Genomic DNA, 17,846 nt, shown 5'->3' with positions numbered 1-17,846 from the left:
TGGCCATTCACTACAGTTGCAACTAGAAACTAAACTGTTGTCAAAGTTTCCACTAAATGCTTTTGGGCAGTGTGAGGATGATAGCTGTGGTGTAGTTAGAAATGATACATCTGGCTCTTAGCTGACAGCCTTTGCTTAGGAATCCTCTCAACAAAACAGTGGCCCCCAGCCAGGCTTGCAGTCTTGTTTATTTGGCCACTTGAAAGGCTACAAGGTTATAGCTGCTGGCTAGCTGTAGATGACCTTTGTGCATTGTGGTCCTGATGGCTACTATTGAAATGTCTCTGGGAGCGTAGGCACTGGGCCGGGGCTCCTCCCTTGTAGTATGTCCCCTTGGCTTGGTCACTGCTAAAGGCCCTAGGAACAGGGTCCCCACAGAGGTCCAGGCGCATGCCATCCAGAGAATTCCCCAGAGGACAGAGAAAGCACACAAGGTACCTCTGGGACCAGCTGAGTGAATGGGGGATGGGTCACATCCAAGGATCCCTTTGTGATCCTGAGGGAAGAGCAAGTTCTCAGCTCATAGCAGATGTGTTGGCTTCACTTAGCAAACCAAAGTCCCACATTCTTTTTGTGCACCAATTCCTTGGAATGTAATGTGGTAGGTGCGATCTGGTTCATTTGTTACCATTCCTGAGGCTTTTTACCAGAACACAAAAGTGATGCATGGTGGCTTCTAAGTCAGAGATAAAAATGTCCACATGCACTTGATAAACAACTTTCCAGCCTGGACCAGGGCAGTCACCACCCATGACACCCTGCAGGGCTGATGGGTTCAGTATGTTTGTTTCCCAGGCAACAATGGGGATCCAGAAACACCCCCTCCCCAAACACATATATTTGTATCATCCAGAGTGCCTTCCAGTTTGCTGTGGTTACAAGGCAATGTCCCTATGTGTGTCCCTTTCTCTCCTGCATAGGACACAGGGCCACCTCACCTCAGTCATGACCCTACGTTAGTGGACTCAGTTCAGCCTCACCACCCACTTAGATCCTACCCATCAAAGCCCTTCCCAGAGCCTTCAGACCCCTCTTTGGAGAAGGTACCATGTGCCTTACCTGTCCTGCCTCCTGTGGACTTCAGGGCTCATGGCAGATGTGGTCCCTTCTGTGCTGAAGCATGTCCTCAAGGGTCATTCAGAAGCATGTGGGAGGGACAGCTACTGGCTGTTATAGGCCTAAATGTGCTCACACCCTGGGCAGGTTGTTTGGCTAAAGATTCTTGGGGAATCTAAAGTGCCCCAGAAGCCCCAGTCCTGGGAAACAGTCTCTCCTCTCTCCCCAAGCAAGCATATGAATCACTTCTCAGAATCTTTGGCATCCCTTTGCTCCCCCTGCTGCTCTGTAGACCAGGCTGGCCTCAAACTCACAGAGATCCACCTGCCTCTGCCTCCCAAGGACTGGGATTAAAGGCGTGCACCACCAACGCCCCCCTTCCCTTGCTGAAATGCACAGATGTGTCTAGTAGATTTTCAAGAGTGTCCCTCATCTTGGACAGTCTACCTGCCCCTCACCTAGAAGCCAGAGGCTCTCTATGCTTCTAAAGCCTCTGTACAGCTTTGCAGAGCCCTGCAGGCATACACTAGGCAGGCTTTACTCTAATTAAACACTGGATGCCTGAGGCTGCATGGTTCTTGCAGAAAGACTTCTTGTGGATCCTTTATCTAGTGGCTGCTTTCTTGCTGACAGAGGCCCAACGTAATGCAGAGCATTGTGTCGGGAGAGATTGTGTGTGTACACGTGTGTGCTCGAGAATGTATGGATATGAATGTGATCCACCTGGGCCCTTGATCCTCTTGATATGCCACTGCACCCAGTTCATGCAGGTCTGAGGATCCATCCAATCAGGGGCTTCGTGCCAGCTGAGCAAACAGCAGGCCATTGGAGCTACACCCTAGCCCTCTCCCTCCTCTTATGAAACCACTGGGATCTGATCCTGGGACCTACCCTGATGTTGCCTCCCCAGGCCCTGCATTCCAATGAAGATACAATTTCAACACACTAAACTTGGGAACACTCAACCCATGTCATACAACTCCTCTCCAAATCCTCCTGCTTCTCTAGCTGGGATGTTTGTATGAGAATCATCAGCCTCCCAGATGTGTCTTCTGTCTTGTTTCTCCACTGTCTTCATCATCTGTCCAATTGGCTTTCACATCCATTGTGTTCTAATCTCCCCAGGTTCTTGTCCAGAGTTCTTGTCTGTCCAGTGGCATTTTTTCCCCTCTTTAACCTGGCCTCTGCCTCCTCTGCAAATTAAGGTGGCCACTGGCTCCTGCCCTTCAATGACCCTGCAGTAAGGAGTATTGGGTTCTGGAACTTTCTGATGGGGCTGGAAGGGGGGGTGCATGTCTATATCCATGAACAATGAGCTGTGTGCATCCTGCTCATGAAAAGTACCTGCTATTACAGCCCAAACATCTGTGTCTCCAATGTTGAAATTTTTAACCCTAATGGGGTAGTATTAGGAGGTAGGGGCCTCATGAGTGATGAGGTCAGAAGGGAGAAGCCTGCTGGATGGAGAGTTAGTGACCTGATCCAAGGTATAGGGCACTTGTTTCTCTCATCTTTGCCATGAAAGAACACAATGACCCAATGGGCAACCATTGCCACACACTTGGCCTTGGCCTTCCAGACTCCTGATGTTTGCACCCCAATCTGTCCCTTAGCTAGGACTGTCACCTCTTCAGCAACCTTTGGAGCAGAGCAGAGCAGAGCAGGGACCTAAGATGGAGACCCTGATGAACGTGGGGGGGGGGGACCAGACTCTTGGTCCAGTGCCAGATGCTAGGAATTCTAACATTTCAGGTTCAGCTATCTACACCAAAGGAAGCAAATGAGAGTATCCGTGAGAAGGCAGGAAGGGATTCTAACCATTGTGGTGGTGTCAGAAGTGGAGGACCCCATACTAGGCATGAGTTGTGGTTTTTTGTTTTGTTTTGTTTTCTTAACTTCGGTCACCACATAAGCTGCATGCTAACAGAGGAATGGTTGGGGGAGGAGCCAGACATGCCTTGGTCCTGTGTGGTTGGCTTGATCACCATCTCAGCCCTGACTTTACAGGGAGATTCTGAGAGTGCCTGACTGCCTGGGAGATGTCTACTTAGCCAGAGACTCTCAGGTGCCTCTGGGAGATCTGGAAAGGGACACTGACCATGACTGCATGGGACTCAGATCCTTCAGCCTTGAATGGGATGGCAGGGTGTCAAGGGTGGTCAGACAGCCACTCCCTGTGTGATTAGCAGGCCTGTCGGTGCTTCACAGCTCCTGTTACAGAGGCTGCACTAAGATCCACCCACAGTTCCACTAAAGGCCAGAACACAGTTGGAGCCTTTGGAACTCTAGGACATTCAGGGAGAGGAAGCAGATGCATGAAGGCTGCCCACAGAGATGCTTCCCCTGCACAAGGAAAGCTGCACAGGGACACTGTTGTCATTATGAGGCCAGAGAATCCCACTCTCTTCCTCTGGAGCCAGCTCATTACCCCCTTCCCAGAAATGCTTCCCTGCCTCACCCACTTCCCACTGTCCTCACTGTGCCCTAGCCTGATCACTCCTGCTCCAGTCTGGTCCACCCGCTGGCTTTCTTTCCTGGACTACCTTCCCTTTTCCACTAGCAGGCTGTTAAGTCTCCTCCAGGGGGCGGAGACAGAGAGCCCTGTTCTCAGGCCCTTTGGCCATTACATAACAGCACATGCAAATGAATCCTCAATGATGCAAGCTGTCCCGCTGAGCAGCTGTGGTGCAGTGAGGCTGGGACTCTTCCTGCATCTGGTGGCACTGAACCAGAGATTATAAACACCTGCCTCTTGGTGCCTAGCATGTAGTAGATGTTCAACAAATGCTTGTGGATGGATGACCCAAACAAAATCTTTACCAGGAGAGTTTTGGTCTTGGTGGAGACCATGTTGGGTAGGGTGGGGGGGGGGGAGAGGGTTTTCTGTTTTCGTTGTTGGGAAGCCATGGTCACAAGGCCTTAATGGGCAGAAAACTCAAGAGTGCAAACTTGGAATGTCTTTCTCCAGGGAACAAATCCTTGGCCCCAGTACAAGGGCTTCTGGGTTTAGGGAAGGCCAGTTGCTTTCACAACCCTTGCAGTCCTAGGATGTCCTCTGAGCTGCTGGCCCACTTCAGCCTACAGTTCCCCAATGGCTGAGCAAAGCCACCTAGCACCTTGGGTCATACCCATGCTGAGCCCTTCCGAAACAAAGGGGTAGGGCTTAAGGTAGGAGCCTCAGAAAAGGGAACCAAGCACTATCTGCTATCCACTGAGCCCAGGAGAGGTTGATTCCAGGCTACACTTGCTTCCTGACATACATAGGCCAGCTACAGTCAGGAGTCCCAGCCCCCCAGGGACTGTCACCTGCATTGCCTGCAAGTAGCCATGGAGGGTAGGCTCTGGTTTCCCACCCTGCAGACAGAGGGTGCCTGTATTAGTTGCTTTTCTCATTCTTATGGCAAAATACTTGACAAGAAGTGACTTAAAGCAGGAAAGATTAGTTCTGGCACATGGTTTGAGGGGATACAGTCCATCATGGAGGGAAGCGCACAGGGGTGGGGGTGGGGGTGGGGTAGCCACTGGTCACATTGCAGCTGCAGTCAGGAAGCAGGAGGAGGTCAATGCTGGCTTGCTTTCGTCTTCTGATGACTCTTCACTTCTTTAGGACTCTCACCACCACCACCACCACCACCACTGCCGCCACACACCCATAGAATGGTGCTGCCTACAGTTAGGGAAGTCTTCCTACCTCTGTCAACCTAATCTAGAAAATCCCTCCCAGAGACTTTCCTCATCTGTCAAGTGACAATGAGCATGGCCTTCACACAGCCCCAGGGCCAGTGGACCAGCCCCGCCCCGCTGCCCCCATCTGTTGGTAGCTGCTGCACCACTGCCCACCCCACCCACCACCCGCCCACCCGCGCTGCCTCTTCTTCCAGCCCTCCTTCTACCACACAGTGCTTCCTGTCCAGCCTCGTCCACTTTGAGCCATTCAAGCTTGGGGCCACCCCATTTCCTCCTCCTCTTCATTCAGTAGCCCTCCACCAGGCGTGGGAAGGAGGCTGACTCTGGGCTCCAGACACCTTCACTCAGAGGTCCATAAAAATGGGTTAGCCTAGCAGGGGTGAGATCAGTGTGTCTGCCTCCAGGGACACAGTGGGCATGGGGGAGAGTGGCCCATCCACCAAAGCACTGTGGACGGCAGTGGCTGCAGGAGGGTAAATGGGACAGAGCCCCAGCAAGCTCAGGACACGGTGGTTGGGAATGTCCCCAGAGAATCGGAAGCCTACCCAGCTGAGGCAGAAGGAGTTGTCCAGCAGCGGGGAAAGCATCTCTTAAGATAGTGGCTCTCAACCTTCCTAATGCCACGACCCTTTAACACAGTTCCTCATGTGGTGACCGTCAATCATAAAATTATTTCATTGCTGCTTCATAACTGCCATTTGGATACTGTTAGGAATCTTAATGTAAATATCTGATATGCAGGGTATCTGAAATGTGACCCTGTGGGGGTCCTGACCCATGGGTTGAGAACCATGGCTCTAAACAATACCTGATAGTCTAAGCAATAACCAATATGCTAAGAAATTCCCACATTCCTTGTAAACTCCTTTTTCCACATCTCTGACCAGGTTCCTCCCTAAAAGTGAGCTAAATGAAGTCTTAACCACAGAAGCATCCCTTGTCTGTCTATATGACAGTCATGATCCACTCTCTTCAAAGGTTATCCTTAGTGTGAATAACTTAGGGGTGGTTAAGTGGGAACTCCTGGGTTTACATGTAATGGTGACTATGGATTATCCATTTGATAGGATCTAGATTCACCTAGCACACAAATTTCTGGCTTGTCTGTTGGGAACTTTCTGGACTGGGTTAGTTGAGATGGGAAGATAGACTCTAAGTATGGGGGGTACCGTTCCATGGGCTGGGGTCCTGGTCTTCACCAAAAGGAGAAAGAGAGCCAAGCACCAGTCAGCATCCGTCTCTCTCTGCTTCCTGACTGTGGATGCAACTGGCCAGCTGCCTCACATTCCAGCTGTCATCCCTTCCCTGCCATGAACTTGAGCTATAAACCAAAAAAGTCCCTTTCTTAAAAAAAGAAACAAAACAAAATGAAAAAAAATAACCACCCCACCTTCCTTTCTTAAGTTGCTTTTGTCAGTTATTTTTTCACACCCATCAAAAAGTAACTAATACATCACCCCGACCTCCCCACCTGTGATATAAGAGGAGTGTGCTCACAAGGAGGTGTGGCTCCTATGAGACACATCAGTATTCAAACCGAAAAGGACATGGTCCTGTAAGCAGGTTGGTTCAGGTCTGGGGAAGCCCCCGGATGTGCGGCCTCAGAGGAGACATGCACGAGTAACCCCAGGAAATAGCGGTGACAGGCATGACCAGGTGTCAGCTTGGACAGACAGGGTCACTCTTAATGTGGGTGGGTCTGTGTCCCTACAGGTAAACCCATAAGGTTTACCACACCCTGCCAGGGCCTCCCAATTGGCTGTTGGCCCTGGGCAGTGACCAGCAGAAGCTCTGGCCACTGTGGCCCTAACAGTAGGCCTTTGCCCACAGGCAGTAGTGGTGCATGCCTTTTATCCCAGCATTCAGGAGGCAGAGGCAGGTGGATCTCTGTGAGTTCGAGGCCAGCCTGGTCTACAGAGCAAGTGCCAGGATAGGCTCCAAAGCTACAGAGAACTCTGTCTCAACAAAACAATAGGCCTTTGCCATATGTTCATAGCTGACTGCCAGCCTGTCCTCAGATGTTCAGAACCCAGCCCTGTCTCTCAGGAGGCTCACTTTGTTCCAGGCCTTCTAACTTGCTACATCACCTCACCTTCACAGGTGCTCTCTGGGCAGGTCCTTCCCTTTCACCATGTCTCCTAGTGCCATGGTCAGAAATGGACTGACCATCCGGCTACCCTGCTGTTTGAGCTATGAGCCAGCATCCCTTGGGAGGTTGCCCCCATGTCTTCCTTCACCCACACACAGATACACCACAGTTGTTTTCTATTTCCTCTTGAGTGTTCAGTGGCAGCGGGGCCATATGGACTTCTTTGCCTCTAGGTGGGAGGAGGCCTCCGGTGTGAAGAGCCCAGGGCAGATTCAGAAGGAGCCTGCCATTTGGGGACACTCGTCACTCGTGTGCTTTTTCATTCATGTGCTTATTCCAACCCCATCTGGACTTCAGCACAGACAGAGCAGCTGGCACACACACAGAACAGGTGGTGGCCTGTAGCATGACTGGGTGACTGAGACCATGGTGGGGTGCTCTTCCCTGTCCCCGAGGGCAACAGTTTCTGGTTGCCTGCTTCACCCCCATCTTCCTGCCCTTCTCCTGAAGCTCAGGTCTGCCAAACTTTATATCGTAAAATACCATGTCCACAGGGCTGACTGACCCAGCTCTACATTGACTCATGTCTTGCCCCCAAGGCCGTGAAGAATACCAGGTCTGGATGACTCCCTGGGTCTGAGCCTCTAGCAAGTAGGAGCTGTCACCTCATTCTGTGTAGTAAAGTTGGAGCCACAGCGAGTTTTCCCAGGAGCCTTCAGGCCTGGAGGCAGGAAAAAGAGTGGTAGGTGCTGATCACCTGTACTGCTCTGACAGGCTAGCCTTGCCCTGTGGGGGACTGGCTCTTGTGAATGCAGGATGGGAGCTTGACAAAGGCAGGATGTGAGAACATGAGGTGGTACTGGCAGACAGAAAGTGTGGCTCCTCAAGGCAGGGATATGTAGTACAAGGATGGTCCTATGAGGAATGCCCACTTGTGGCCATGCCCTCCTGCAGGATACCTACTTCCCTACCTTGACAGATGCCTACCTGCATCCATGCTGGCCTCACAAATGCCCACCTGAAAGGTGACCACTTATATAGTCACCCACCTGCATGGTGCCCATTTACACAGTTGCTCATCTATAGGACACCCACTTATATAGACACCCACCTACAGGGTGCCCACCTGCACAGATGCCCACCTACAGGGTGCCTACCTACACAGATGCCCACCTACAGGGTGCCCACATGCACAGATGCCCACCTACAGGGTGCCCACCTACACAGATGCCCACCTACAGGGTGCCCACCTGCACAGATGCCCACCTACAGGGTGCCTACCTACACAGATGCCCACCTACAGGGTGCCCACCTACACAGATGCCCACCTACAGGGTGCCTACCTACACAGATGCCCACCTGCACAGACACATAGTCTCATACCTGAGGCACTAGTAGGTAGTTTCCAGGCCTTATCACATCATCTAAAGCCAATACATTTGGGGAAATTCCTGGGTCCCTGCTGAGCTGGAGGCTCTAGCTGCCCACGTGTTCTCCATGGGTTGGCTTTGAGCCCCCCACCACCCACCATGGAGTAGTTCAGTACAGCCCTCAGGTGGGTAGACCTAGGCTATGAGTAATCTGAAATTTTGTAATCTGAAATTTTGTAATCTGACCCTTTCCATCAGTTGGGTGTGGTGACTTCAGAAAGGAACCCAGAGCCTACTGTCCCCAGCACTTCCAGTACCTGGTTGGTGGCCTTCTGGAGCATAGTGCCTATTCCAGAATGCTTAGGAAGCCAGAGCCTGTGTTGGTGGCAAGGCCACAGAGAACCACCAGACAATAAAGGGATGTGGTGGGAATAGCACACCCACAGTCAAGAAAGTCACACCACTGTGGCTAAGGAGCCTGATGAGGGACATGGACAGGAAAAGATGGAGGGATCCTTAGTGGGTGGACATCCCCATCAAGTTAGGAGTAGTAGACATTTTACAGTATTCCTTCAGAGGGGGAATGCCAAGCCTGGGGTATGGTTGATGGAGCAAATCCATCTGCATGGCTGAGACTTCAGACCCCAGCATATCTCCACAGCTCTTTGCATAAACTCTTGCTCCAGCCTCTCCTGGCCAGCCCTCCAGCCCTCCGGTGGCTGTCTCTTGGTGAATCTCTCACCAGATCTCTAGCCAGGCATCCCTCCAAAGCAGGGGGTATGAATGCCAGACTCCTAGCAATTCTCATCCCCAGGGCAGGAGCTGGTGAATGAAGTCTGACCACCATCATCTCTCAGAAACCCCCACAGAAACAGTAATGCTCCAGCTTGGCCTGTCACCTCTTCTGTCCTCTAGAGCTGGTGTTGCCCTGATGTCCCTGTGTTACCTGATATTTCCTGACTGGTCTGACACTTGCATTTGTTCTATGTCTCCAGTATCTAGAACAACACTGAATGAATGAATGGTTGAACGTGGAAGAATGCTAAATGAAGCCTGGTGGTGGTGGTGCATGCCTTTAATCCCAGCACTTGGGAGGTAGAGACTGGCAGATCTCTATGAGTTTGAGGCCAGCCTGGTCTACAAAGCTACATAGAGAAACCCTATCTCAAAAAATGAAAGAAAAGAAAGGAAAAAAAAAAAAAAAAGGAAAAGAAAAAAAGAGAAAAAGAAAAGAAAAGAAAAAAGAAAAAGAATGTTGAATGAATGATGTATGTGGAAGAGTGCTGAATAAGTAAATGAATGGATGGGATAGGAATGAATATTACATGAATGAATGACTGCCGGATGAACTAATACCTCATTAATCAATGAGTGTGGTATGAATAAGTGCTGGGGGATGAGTAAGTGGATAGAAGAGAAATATCCTGGATCTTGGGGCTCACAAAAACAAACTTGGGGCCCTCAGTAGAATGGCAATAGAAACTGTCAAAGCTAAAAGGGTTTGGGTTTTTTGTTTGGTAGGTTTTTTTTTTTAATTATTTTATTTTTTGTGTATAGGTGTATTTGTGTGTGTGTGTGTGTGTGTGTGTGTGTGTGTAGAAACTGGGGTTACAGACAGCTGTGAGTGGCTATGTGGCTGCTGGGAATCAAACCCAGATCCTTTGGAAGAGCAGCCAGTGGACTACTGAACCATCTCCAGCTGTACAAAGAGCTTTGTTTGATTTTTGTTTTTTATTTTTTACCAAACTGATGAAAATTCTCTTTATCAAGTGAAGTGCTGTCATCCAAGCCACAGAGTTTGCACTTCCAGAGCCTAAGGCTGTTTCCTGAGAAAACAATAGGATTTGGAACTTCATCCAAGCAAGTGGCCTCTTGCAAAAGAACACAGGCATGATGTTCTGGGTGGATGGGACTTTTGGACTGAACCATTTTAAAAAAGTCATTCGTGCATGTAACCTACAGTCCTAAGTAGGTAGCTGTGACTTAGGAAGATGCCTGGCCAACTATATAGGGGACCAGACAGATGAATCATCACAGACAAGAAATGTTGGGGAGGTTCCCAGGCCCTGATGGACCTCAAAGACCAGGGAATGGGGTGAGCTGGGAAATCTGCTCTCCAAACTAAATCAAAGAGAACACAACCTGGTTTGTTTTGTCTGTCCAACTATTGTGGTAGAACTTGGCACACTATTGGAGGGCACCTGAGATCTGCCAGCTTGGCCCTGAGTCCTGTAGTCACTGTTGCCATGAGGTGCTGGGCTGATGCAGGCAGAGGCAGGGCCATCCTGAGCATCCCTGTGTTGTGCACTCACTGTGCCCCAGATGACTCCAGTCCTCGGCCCTACTTGAGGACTACTGTGCCAGGGAGCAATGCACTGTGACTAGGTCCTGGGTATTGCATTGCATCCCAGGTAAAAACAGATGTATCTGCATTGAGGTCAAGTGCTAAGGTCAAAGTTTCCCAAATTCAGCTCTGCTGATGTCTGCCTGAGTAATCGTTTGTGATTATAAATTTGGCCAGAACAACCCACTCCCTTCTCTGTAACATTAAGGTGGGACCACTCATGAAAAGTGTCTGCACTGTCACTGTCCTTGGGATCCTGTAGGATCCAGCATGGTGTGGGTATCTGGGATTTAGGTTTCTGGGAGGATTCCTGGTTCCTACTCATGAGGAGCTTCATCCTAATGCTTGGGCCCTCCCAAAACCTCCTATAGCTGCCAGGGAATGGGTGACTATAACCCTTCTAATGGTATGCTACTGGAAAAGCCCATTCACTTTGGCACACCTGAGGCATGGCATGTTCCCCTATTCCAGAGTGTCACTAGATGACCTGGACAGTGGCCTTTAGCTCTGTGCTCTGGGTGGGCTCTTCGGGGCCTGGAGGAGCCTGAGTATTTTCCTGATTTATGTCTCTCATTTTCAAGTTGGACATTTTGTCACTTTTTTTGATCACCTGAGGGGCTCAGTTCAGTGGATGCAGGAATGGTATATGATGAGGTGAACCAATGTTCATCCATCTCCATATACCGAAGATTTTCAGAGCCTCTCCAAGACTCAGTTTCAGAACCTCTCCAAGACTCAGTTTGAGCCCTGTGGAATGGAGTTGGTCCTAGCTGGCAACGGGTATCATTGTTCCCAGGAACCTGAGGGGATTTCTATTCTGTAGAACTTCCTCAGGTCCCCAGGGCCCCAGGGCCCAAGGTGGGGGCTGTCTTATCTCAGCCCAGGACACAGAGGAAGAGCACTTGTAGCTCTCATCCTAGAGTGGCCTTTGTCTGTAGGCTTTTCCTCAAGGCTTCCCACAGAGAACAAACTTTCTGGACCATCCAGTGCCCAGACAAAAACAGAGCATTTGATCACTTCCCAAACACCCTTACAGGGATAACCCCCAGCTAGGCACAATGTGCCTGTTCACAGAGGGCCTGTCTTATGAGATAGTGAACCCCTTGCTATGTTCAGAGCCTTCAGATTTTTGCAGGAAATGAAACTCAGGAAATTGCCCAGCAACCCAGGCCGGCTTAGAGACCTCAGTAGAAAGATGCTGTCCTACTTGAATCCTGGGTTGGTGAAAGTACCATTTCCTCTTTCAGTCCTTAGAAGCAGACAGGCCCAGCTCTCCCCTCTAAGCTGAGTCCGAGAAGTGCCTAGTGGATCCCAGGCTTGCTGGTTCTGATCTCTTGTCCTGAGTTTTCAAAGAAAAAGACAATGCCAGCCATCTCCTTCTACAGTGTGAAGGGGCTGCTCTTTGACCTGTAGCTGGAGGCTACCCAGACAGTGTTCTGAACACAACAGTTCCTCACTGTGCCCTTACTGCCTCAAATAACCCCTGTCTCCACTGGAGACCTCAGTGTGTATGGGGTGCTAGAAGACAGCTGGCTTGTCCTGTCCCAAGAGGACCATCCCAGCCTGCAGGAGCTAAGGCTGACTGTTTCCTCCTGGTCTCTGCAGAGCAGATTGTGAATGCTCTAAAGCTGAAGATGGTGACACAAACCCTTCCTGGGGAGGTCACACTGACTCATAGGAAGCTTTCTCTCCCTCTCTTTCAAATTAGTATATGAATGGAGAAGCCAGTCAGTCATCAAAACAGAACAGATCAGCCTGATCAGGACAGACACCCAGGCCGAAAGGTACTCTTCTGGAAAGAGCGAGGTGCACAGTCCACCGGCAACACAGGCCCTCCAGCAACACAGTCCCACCAGCAACACAGACCCTTTACCTTTCGAGGGCTTGAAAGATCCCTCCCGCCAATGCTGGTTTTCAGGTCATTGCTCATCAATGCTGTGTCAAGAGGGCAGCAGCTGAAGACCAGGTCCACCAACCTCATGGTGATGACTGTAGCCCCTGGTGTGGACTGGGGAGGTGGATCACAGTTGCCCGGTGTCAATTTGACCCTGGAAGTTCATGTCAGGGACGCCATCAAATCTGGGGCCCTGTGAGACTGTCACAGAAGCCTCCCTCAACCCAATTCCTCATAGCCTTGGGGGGGGGGAGCTCTCATCTCTGGCTGTACTGCCTTAAGCCTCAGTGATGGCACACATTTTTAATCCCAATACTTGGGAGGCGGGGGCAGGCAGATCTCTGTGAGTTCAAAGCCAGCCTGGTCTACAGAGCAAGTTCCAGGACAGCCAAGGCTATGCAAAAAAAACCCTGTCTAGAAAACAAACAAACAAGCAAGCAAAAAGGCCTAAATACAACTGTCTACAAGCCTCAGAGCCATCCAGCACTCAATGGCTACACTTTCATGGCTTGGTTCCAATTCATTCCCAAGACACAGAAAGAACTGGTTAAACTCAAGGCCTCAAGAGTCAACAAATGCACACTGCCATTAAGAAGTTGAAGGAGAGTTAGAGACATAGGCAGACAAGGAAAGCTAAAGCAGACTCCCCAAGATGGAGGCTTCTTATTCCTGGAAGGCACTGTGAGGAAGAACGGCAGGAAGGCGGACGGGCATCCAAACAGGACCAATAGGAAAATGGGAAGGCCGGGGGCAGGGCATAAAACTCCCAAGAGAATGTCCACTTAGTGGGTTCCTGGGCCTCTTCCACCCCAGGGGGTAAAGCAGTCCCTTTCTCAAGGTCCAGGCTAGGTTTTTGTCTTTTCTCAACAGTCAACTTCTTTTCCATCCAGAGGACAAGCTTAGATCACCTAGATGCCCACCAACACTCCTGTTGTATTTATTGGGGACTGTAATCAGGGAGTTGAGAAGACTTCTACTCAAGTTTGAATGCCAGATTGAAAATTACAGAGAAAGACTTGAAAGTGGCTGTGACCTTCTGGCCCTCCAAGGGAGGGTCCCTTTTCAGAGAGGGGAACCCCCACCACACACACAATTCCTATCATGAAACCCCCATCTAGCACCCACCCCGCCGAGAACATGGAGAGTAGGGGCTCAGGGTCTGCTGAAGTGAGCTGCTCTGATATCTTCTGGCTAGATGGAGATTTCTATCATAAAAACCAGAGCAGACATTTGGCAGTCACTGCTGAGCTAAGAGACTTGACAAACTGAACCTCAGAGAATCGAATCATCTCCTGGGGAGGTGGATGGGAAGGGGCAGGTTTCCCATTGAGGGAGTCCCTCTGCTCTGTGTCCTCTTCACATCTCCCCCACTCTTGGACCCTTAAGCTCTGATTAGCTAAATGTGGGCATCTGGGGGTATGGAACCTAGTCAGCTGTATCTCATTTTTTGAGCCATTCCATAAGTGGGCAAACCTGCAGTGGTCACGAGCATATACATCATCCCAAGCCCGAGAGTCACGTTGAGGACACTAGAAATGTCTGTCTCTATATAGGAGAGCTTCTTTGGGTGCTGTCCCCACATGGCACCCCTGCCCCCACCAAGGGGCTTTGGCTGTTTTTCTGGAACCCATGTGGCCGCTGGAAGCTTGTCCTTGCTCTACCTTTGAGAGCTCAAGAGGAGAGGTAGGAATGTTGCGTCTCAAAATGTTCTCATCTTGTGTAAACTCCGAGGGAGCAGCTGAGGTGACAGGACCAAGTCTCCCTTAGCTGGACTATAGGCTGTAGGGCAAATGACAGCTCTGACCTTACAAATGCTGCCTGTGCGCGCGCGCGCGCGCGCGCGCACACACACACACACACACACGCACGCACGCACGCACGCACACACACACACCTACCTTCCTTCTACAGCTCAGGTTCCCCTGTGTCCCCGCAAAGTTTTCTGCTGGCCTTGGAAAAGACACTGGAGGTCCCCAAACTGACGGGGGAGGGGGGAGGGGTGTGTGTGTGTTTGGAAGAAAAATGGGAGAGGGGTGGGGAGATAGGGGTTTTGTGGGTGGAGCCACTATGGGTTCAGTTGTGGACTGTTTGCTTGAGCTCTAGGCCCTGGATCCACTCCTAGCATAGCAACTGTCAGTTCATAGAGAAGAGAGAGGGGACTCTAGTCTTCAGCCTCATTCATTTGTATGTTTACTGGTTTCCAAAGAAGACTTAAGAGTTTCTCCACCCAGTTGCCTCTAGCACTATGATAGTGAGACCTGGAAAGTGTGTGCTGGGGCTAGGCCAGTTGCTGCCAATGACAATTGGGATTGAAAGAATCAGGCTGTGATGGTAGATACTGGAGGTGAGGGCTCTGCAGGTCTTCTGTCGAGCAGCCTAAGCCTCAGTTTCTCTGTTTACCTCCTTACCTACCTCCTGTTTCTGGCCCTTTGTTTTTTATTTTCCAGTCGCTGTGGCATAGACAGGGCTTCAAGCACTGGGCAGTAGTGGCACACAATTTTGATCCCAGCACTCGGGAGGCAGAGACACACAGATCTCTGAGTTTGAAGCCAGCCTGGTCTACAGAGAGAGTTCCAGGACAGTCAGGGCCACACAGGGAAACCCTGACTCCAGAATAAGAAAAAAAAAAAAAACAAAAACAAAAACAAAAAACTCAGGCTCTCCTCTTTCATGGCTGCTAATGAGGAAGGAAAGGCTGCAGACATTCACACCATGTCAGTAAAGAAGTAACCCAGTCTCCATGAGGGTTCTCTGCCAGGAAGACAGCCCTGAAGATGGTCTGGTATCTTTTCTGTCTTACAGAAGGGCAGTCATCCTCAGAGATTCCCTAAGACTATCCTTACTCTCTGGGATCTCTTCCACCCACAGACCTTAAGAAAGGAATGCTTGTTATCTTTCTGTGCACAGGCCTGGCCTAAATATAAACTGGAGCATTTGAAAGGTGGCCTCGAGTGGAAAATATTAGTTTGTGAAAAAAAAAATAACAACAGGGTAGAATGTAGATGTAGCTTGTGAGCAGATCCTGGTGTGGGTTGAGAGCTAGATGGACCCGTTTCTTGTGGAGTGAAGCTTAAGAGGCAGTACCATGTTCCTTGTGTTTCCTATGTGGCTCACAATGTCTGCAAAGTGAAGGACATGCCTTCAGGGAAGCCTCTGGAAGCAACAGGGGCCTGTTGCATGTAGCAGAGCCTCTCACTTCTGCAGGGTCAAGAGAACAAAAGACTTTATTTATAAGCTGGGGCTCTGAAGTCAGACTGCCATGTTTGGAGTACCTGGGAGGTGACTCTTTCTTCAGATTCTAGATTCCCATGCTGTCATTACCACCCTATTCTCAGTGTTGCTTTACGACCTCAGTTATCAGCCCCTTGGCCTGCCCCTGGATTGGCCATTAAGGGCAGGGGACCTCCAGAGGTGGAAGGATATTGTTATCCTAGTGGCCAAGAAAGTCCTTGTGGATGTCCACTATCACTGCCATGGACCCTTCTGTCCTGTTGATCTCTAGGATAAGTGAGGGAGACAAGAGACAGACTCTAGAGGTCAATGGGCTAAAACCAGTTATTGGAACAAGGGGCCTCAACCTTTCTGAGGTACAAAGGTTGTGGGCATATGGGGTGCTGAGGGACACACACACACACACACACACACACACACACACATCAGGAAGTTACAGCTACATTTTTGTGGTTTGACTGGGAGCAGGGAGAGTTGTTTTTGATACTGGTCAAGCAATTCTTCATGCCTTGGGTCCATACAGACTGACTTAATTTCTCATAACCTGAGGCTGTTACCCAACAACCCTCCTAATTAGAGACCCTTCCCCATTAGGGATGGCTATAGACTGCTTTGTTGGGGATCAAACTTCTCTGTGGCTGCTTTCTAACTTGAACTTTGGCCTCGTGGTTCTGAGATGAGATGGAATATGGAAGAGTGATAAAAATACTGCTTGCTTATATTCCTTTTTTTTTTTTTTTTTTTTTTTGGAGGTAGGGCTTTACCACTGTTGTGAGGACCAGCCTTCAGCAGCTCAGGGATTGGGTGGGGGAATCCACAGAGTTGGCTAACCCATCACTCAACTTGACTTCTGTCTGAGGGAGTAAAACTTAACCCTCTGGGGCTAATGAAAGAGGAAACACAACTTTCTGGGGCCTGCAAAAAAAGAGAAAAAAAAAAAAAAACACACACACACACACACACACACACACACACACACACTCCACCATTTTTTTCTCCTCTGTTTTTTATTTCTTACCTCTATCCAGGTGTATCCCTTCAGTCTCTCCTTATATCTTCCTTCTAACCTTATTTTATCCATTATAGCTTATATATATATATATCCCACCAAAATCTTTCAAACAGAATACAAGTTACAGTGTGATTACATTCTATTTTTTAAGTGAATGATTACAATGAATACAAGTAAAAACATATTTTCCATATCCCTTATGTGATTAAATATTTTACATACTATAGATGAAAAACAGATTATCACAAGAACCCACATACATTGACATCCAAGCAACTTGTTATAGATTATTAGAGTATTAGCAAGCAAGGTAATTTTCTCGGCCATTTCTTTTACTGGCAGGCTTCGGTTACAAAGAAAGGATCAATCATTTTATTACTTATCTCAAAAGGTAATCTCATAAGAACTCTTAGAAGAACCACAAATCTAAACTTATATATGGAAAAGCAGTCATCTCTGTTTTAAATGGGTTCACACTCACTCATAACAGTTTTTTGGTTTTTTTTTTTTTTTTTTATCAGGAAGTTAAGGGCAGAAATGGGTAAAAGGAATTAATTTTTGTCTTTGGTCACCAACTCATCCTAGCAAGAAAAGCACATCAACCAGCAGTAGCCAGGCTTCCATTGTCCTGCTCCCTGACCTCACCAAGTCCCTTGCTCAGCCATTAACAAAAACACCTTAACCTAACCTCAATCAATTTAAAGCTTAGTTTTCCACTATGATGCACAATGAAACCTGTGAACACATCTCTCAACATTAAGATTAAAAGAACTTGAGCTAACTTAGCTTCTGGAACACAATTATTTTTCTTAATCATTAACCTAAGCCACAATCTATGTGGCTTCTCAAGAGAAACTAGCTGTGTGACATTTCCTCATTCTTATTTTCTGTCTTCTGTGGCCCCTGCTTTATCAGGGGTGAAGGCAACACCATATCCTGCTTTTACCTATATTAGTTTTCCCACTAAACTGACCTCTATCATAATCCCTTACTGTATTTATTAAAGGCCTTTAATCATCAAAATCCTATTAAACTATTACTATTTTTCTATAAAATCATTGCTTCAGTTAAACAGTACATCTTGGGAGGAAGTCATCTTCATAATAATCTACAAGTAAAAATGCCCAGTAGAAGGGGATATTTCCATGAGATAATCACACTAC

This window comes from Phodopus roborovskii, unplaced genomic scaffold (assembly GCF_943737965.1).
Source record: "Phodopus roborovskii unplaced genomic scaffold, PHOROB, whole genome shotgun sequence".
NCBI lineage: Eukaryota > Metazoa > Chordata > Mammalia > Rodentia > Cricetidae > Phodopus > Phodopus roborovskii.
This window is presented reverse-complemented; position numbering follows the sequence as displayed.